We start from the raw sequence: 6,000 nt of genomic DNA, 5'->3' as shown, positions 1-6,000 counted from the left end.
TCACAGTATCACAGTATCCACATAAGGTGCAGTAAGCCTAAGGTAGTGTAGGTTGTCCTCCTTGGGTTCCTATAAGTCCCAGGTCAATGTCTGGTAGCAGTCGCTGTCGCTGCCCACTGTTGTGGAGCCTGATGGCCGCTGGTATGAAGGACTGTCCGAGGCGGTTAGTTGAGTGTCGGGGGGGAATGAGTCTGTGGCTGAACGAGCTTCTCATCTTGACTAGCTCGTCGTAGAGGGGGTGGTAGTGGTAGGGGTTCTCCATGATGGCAGCCAGCTTCCTTATCATCCCCCTCTCTGCCATCACCTCAAGTCTAGGTAGCTCGACTCCCACCACGGAGCTAGCCTTCCTCACCAGCTTGTTGAGCTTGTTGGTGTCCCTTGAGTTGATGTAGCCTCCCCAGCATGCCACAGCATAGAAGAGGATGCTGGCCACAACAGACTGGTAAAAAGACTGCAGCAGTCTGTTGCACACATTGAAGGACCTGAGACAGCCTGCTCTGTCCCTTCCTGTAGAGGGCCTCTGTGTTGTCCGACCAGTCCAGTTTATTGTTCAGGTGTACCCCAAGGAATTTGTATGAGTCCACCATCTCCACATCCACCCCTCGGATGGAGATGGGAATCGGGGGGGGGCCTCTTCTTGCCCCTCCGGAAGTCCACCACCAGCTCCTTGGTCTTACTGGTGTTGAGTTGGAGGTGGTTGCTGTCGCTCCACCCCACGAAGCTCTCCACCAGGGCTCTGTACTCCTCCTCATCATCGTCGGTGATGTAGCTTACGATGGAGGAGTCGTCTGAGAACTTCTGCAGGTGGCACCCGCTTGAGTTGCGGCAGAAGTCTGAGGTGTAGAGGGTGAAGAGGAAGGGTGACAGCACAGTTCCTTGGGGGGCACCGGTGTTGCTCACCAGTACGTCAGACTGACTGTCCTTTAGTCTGACGTACTGTGGCCTCTCAGTGAGGTAGTCCTTGATCCAGGCCACCAATTCGTGCTCCAGCTGCATCGCGGAGAGCTTCTCCGCTAGCAGTGACGGCTGGATGGTGTTGAAGGCGCTGGAGAAATCAAAGAACATAATCCTCACTGAGCTGCGCGGCTTCTCCAGGTGCGTGTACGCTCTGTGGAGCATGTAGATGATGGCATCCTCCACCCCGATGTTTGCCTGGTATGCAAACTGCAGGGGGTCGAGGGAGTCACACACCAGGGGCTTGAGGTGTTGCAGGACCAGTCTCTCAAACGTCTTCATGACGTGTGACGTCAGAGCGACTGGCCTGTAGTCGTTGAGGGTGCTGGGACGTCCCTTCTTGGGCACCGGGACAATGCAGGAGGTCTTCCAGAGCTGGGGCACCCTCTCCAGCCTCAGGGAGAGGTTGAAAAGATGCTGGAGCGGTGCTGCCAGCTGCTCCGCACATACTTTGAGCACCCTGGGATTGGTGTTGTCCGGTCCTCTGGCCTTGTTTACATTAATCCTGGAGAGCTGCCTACTGACCTGACTGATTGTGATCGTCAGGGTTGGGGGTGGTGGGCAGTCTGCTGATGTTGGCGGTGGGGTGCCGGTGCTGATGGGTGTGGGTGGGCGGGGGGTGGGGGGGCTGCTTTGTAGGTGTGATCTGGTGCTGGTGTCGATGGGTGGGGGAGGGGTGTGGGGAGGCCACTCTGGTCAAAGCGGTTGAAAAACGAGTTGAACTCGTTTGCACGCTCTGGCGGGCCTTCAACAGCTGTGCCCTGCTGTTTGATATTTAATTTAATATTATTATGTCCTATTGGGGACATAATTTTTAATTCTGAGCAATTCAATCGTTTTTTTTATAGAGAGGACGTCTGACATTGATTGAAAACGGTTAACAGATTGCAGAATGGGTACAATACAGTACGGCTCAATACACACAATTGTTAAGGGGATGCAGACCAGAGAAAGACTTTCGTGAGAGACCAACAAAGTGAGGTATGTAATACATTTCAAATAAAATTGTGGTCGGTTAGATCTAACGTTAATATCACGTTATCCATCTAATGGCTAGCAAGCTCACCTGACGTCGGTATGGCTTAATACAGTGCGCCATCTAATGGCTAGCAAGCTCACCTGACGTCGGTATGGCTTAATACAGTGCAAAATACAATCTTATAGTAAGAAACAAAACACAAGTTGAACATAGTTTTGAACGTTTTATTACAATAGTATTTAGGTCGGATAGATCTAACTTTAATATCACGTTAACCATCTAAAGCTCATCTGTGACGTCGGTATGGCTTAATACAGTGCGAAATACAATCTTATAGTAACAAAACAATACACAAATTGAACATAGTTTTGAACGTTTTATTACAATAGTATTTACTGTCTCATGTTGCAATGTTCCAGCTAGCGTTCCAGTCAGATCCATTCTCCGTTGTTGACAAATGTTGGGTTCCCTAATTCCCGTTTCTGTATCCTGATTGGTTTATCAGCTAGAGGTGTCCAAAGATATGCATGAGCAAACATTTAATTTAAATGTAAGATTACGAAAACCGATGACCACCAGACGGCTGGCCAACAAACGTATTTTGACTCAACATAATAACTAGATATCACACATAAAGAATTGTGTAGTCTCCCAACGTAGATCAATCAAGTTCACTTTAGACACACTCGGCCTGCCATCTATATTATTCAGTTAAATTATCCTACCCTCTCTGCTGTTTGTCATCAGAATGATTTCAACAGGGAAAAAGCTGGTATTTAACAGAAAACCTGTCACAAGTGCCCACTCAACTACACAAAAGCCACATGCACAGTGGCCACGCCCACTGGCGCCTGGCCATAAGAGCATTAGAAGCAGCTGCTCCCCCACTATTGAACTTGGGGGAGCAAACGTCTGCTTTTGCACTCCCACTTTTTGATCATATGAAAAATATGATATATCCCCCCCCAATATATAAATCTAACCATAACTACATAATTTCAATCAAATTAATAATACGCAATGACACTCAATAGCAAGTTTTTAAGTTTCCAAAGATTGCGACCCCCCCCCCCCCACCTGCCCCATATGGTTTGATCCAGTGCCTCCCAACCCCAGCAGACCTTGGCGCACGGCGCTGCAGCCTGCAGGTAGGCTGAGTGTAAATGGTGGCAGGCAGGCAGGCTTTTCCAGTAAGTTGTTCAAATAAAAGGATTATGTTAGACATGTCTTTACTATTGAGTGGTAGAACTTCTACAGTTCTACCACGCAATACAATAAAAGTGTTTCACGGTCCCGAAATGCGATCTGGTCATACCGTAAATCCTCTAATAAATAATAATAACGTTTCCCTCTGGTTGGCGTTAGCTTTAGTGGTAGCCGCTAGCTAATGTTGTCATGATTATCTAGATATGTGGTGTCAGTTGGATGACGTTGACTTTGTTTGCAAACGTTAACGTTCGCTATCTATATGGCAGACGAGCAGGGCCGGATTAAATGACGGCCGCGGCCCGTGGGCCTCTAGTGACGAGGGGCCTCCAAAAAAATTTATTTAATTTTTTTACTTTTTTTTTTATTTATTTATTTTGGAGATTGATGTCATGACTGTGCACTGCAGACTCAGTAAGGAGGTAGAGAAGGAGATAAAGAGACACAAGAGTTACAGGTAATGGAAATATATCTTTTTTCTCTTTCTTATTAAAAACTTGCCTATTTGAAAGGAGATTGATTTAATAAAAATAAATGAGCGAAAAATCAATATACAGTATATACAGTATATATATATTAATATATTATTATTATAGTAATTGGCTATCATACTGCAATATAAACTGAGTTTTATAGTGAAAAGAGCAGCTTTATTGGTCAAGATTGAAGGCTCTATATTGCAGGAAATTGCACATACAGGTTCATTAAATAAAAATTAAAATCTGCCGTGGAGGGGGTCATGCCGGTTCCCCTCCAAACCACCCCTTGCCTGTTCCAAAATATAATTTTTTTTAAAATATATAAATTATTAAAAAAAATTATAAAATAAAAAATAAATCTTGCACCCCCACTTTCAACTATAACTAGGCGGCCATGCATACATACATACAAGAGGAGTCTTTAGTAGTTACTGCAGGTAAACACAGTGAAAGAGAGGAGTCTTTAGTAGTTACTGCAGGTAAACACAGTGAAAGAGGAGTCTTCCCAGATAGCAAAAAATTTGTGAATCAACGTTGAAATAGGGTTAGGCAGAAATATTGAATCTATGTTGAAGCCTGACATCGAAATTATACAAATCGTTGTCTATGACTTACATGTTGAATCAACGTTAGGTGTCAACCATAACTGATACTATATCAATGTTGATTCAACCATCATCTAAATGGTAATCTACATGGACATTTTAGTTGATTTTATATTGAATCAATGTTAGGCATCAATGTTTATTCAACCATAATCTAAATGGTCATCTACTTGTACATTTGTAACTTGTACATCTACTTGTAACTTGTACAGTTAAGGAATCAATACTGATGAATGTACATTTTACATTAAAATATTGCTGCTGATATGTATACATCATAACATTACATGTTTGTTTCCTGCTGTTAAACACACTATTGTTGTTCAAATTTCTTATGACCATATTTCCAAAAATGTGTTAACAAAAATGACAACATAGCTTTAATATGAAAATTTATTTTTTTCTTTAAAGAGGGACTCATCATACTTCCACAGTGACCAGTTAACCTTTTACACAAACATTAAATAACAGACCTTATAACAGACCTTTCATTAACAATACTATATATAGCCACTGCCAGAATATTGACACACGTATCGTGTGTGGTGAGCACACGCATTCATGCACAACGAAGACAAGATTGCGTGGTCTCAATCATTTTAACTATAAATTTATGAGCTCAAAGTATGAGCTCACTGACTGAAATGTCCAACAAAAAGCATCAATTGTCAAATAATATTGATCACATTAACTAGACTAGATGTTTTTGAGGAAATTAGAAAGGGAACAACAACTTAACCCTTGTGTCTGATCAGATTCTTATTTGTTTGATAACTTTGCAGTGATTATGTTTGTAGCCAATATAATATGTGGCATAATCTTTTAATTATCTTGTATTTTTTTTTTACTCTTTCATAAATTGTTTATTCAACTTCAGCCCGATCACCACATATTGTTTTTTTGTCATATTTAACAACTCTTTTCAGAAAAGTGGGAGTATTTCATTACAAAAAAAATATAAAAAATGGTTATGATCAGGGCTGAAGTTGAAATATTTATGGAAAAGAAAGTGGGAAATTATTTCAACATAATCTTTTTATGGAGCTTTTCAATTTAGTCCCCTAATAAGAGTATAATACTTTAGTTTTCAGACACAAGGGTTAAATAACAATGGCAGAGGATTTGAATTTAAACACAGTGGAGCTCAGATGATCTACAGTTGTCCACGACTTATCCTCCAAGGCATCTGCTATATAATAATCTTCAGATTTACTTAAGTGTTATTAGTAGGTTACAGCAGTAAGCATTAGTTTGCTCAGTCAATTATGGCCAATTCGTTTTATATTGTTTAATACAGTTAAATAAATAGATAAATGAAAAGCAATTTTTCTTGTATCCCCCCCCCCCCCCCCCACTGTACCGAAAATAATACCGAACCGTGACTTGAAAACCGAGGTACGTACCGAACCGTGGATTTTGTGTACCGTTAGACCCCTAATGTTTCTATAACTCTCTCCCATATAACTCTCTCCCATACCCTTAACACCAACCGCTGAAGTGCCCTTGAGCAAAGCACTAAACCCCCAACTGCTCCAGTGGAGTTGCTCAGTGGCCAACAGTGTCAGACTGTGGTTGTACTGGGCAGCTCCCAGGTGTGAATGGAACTCTGTGAATGTGAAGCAGGGCGTATCTGAAAAAGAGCATCCGTGCTCAGCGAACCTACCCTGAGTAAATAAAGGTTACAATAAAATAAAAACACTGCAAGAACAGGCTGAAGCAGCAAGTCATTCAAGTAGATGCCGTCCATGGAAGAACAGTGTCCATGAGGGTAATTCCT

Source organism: Notolepis coatsorum, assembly GCF_963971535.1.
Source record: "Notolepis coatsorum genome assembly, chromosome: 4".
Lineage (NCBI taxonomy): Eukaryota > Metazoa > Chordata > Actinopteri > Aulopiformes > Paralepididae > Notolepis > Notolepis coatsorum.
The sequence above is the reverse complement of the archived record's forward strand: the minus strand, read 5'-3'. Positions refer to the sequence as shown.